This window comes from Lupinus angustifolius, chromosome LG15 (genome assembly GCF_001865875.1).
Source record: "Lupinus angustifolius cultivar Tanjil chromosome LG15, LupAngTanjil_v1.0, whole genome shotgun sequence".
In the NCBI taxonomy this organism is placed as follows: Eukaryota; Viridiplantae; Streptophyta; class Magnoliopsida; order Fabales; family Fabaceae; genus Lupinus; species Lupinus angustifolius.
This window is the reverse complement of record NC_032023.1, coordinates 3,137,719-3,137,966: the sequence shown is the minus strand read 5'-3', so window position 1 is coordinate 3,137,966 and position 248 is coordinate 3,137,719.

Genomic DNA, 248 nt, shown 5'->3' with positions numbered 1-248 from the left:
ACAATCGAAATATGGTGCATATAGAGCTTCGGACGTCTTTGAATTGATACATACGGATATTTGTTGGCCATTCAGTACGGCTTCCTGGAATGGTCAACGGTACTTCATATCATTCATAGATGATTATTCTCGTTATGCATACATTTTTCTAATTCATGAAAAGTCTCAATCATTGGACGTGTTCAAAACTTTTAAGGCTGAAGTTGAAAATCAACTCAGCAAAAGGATTAAGTGCGTCAGATCTGACC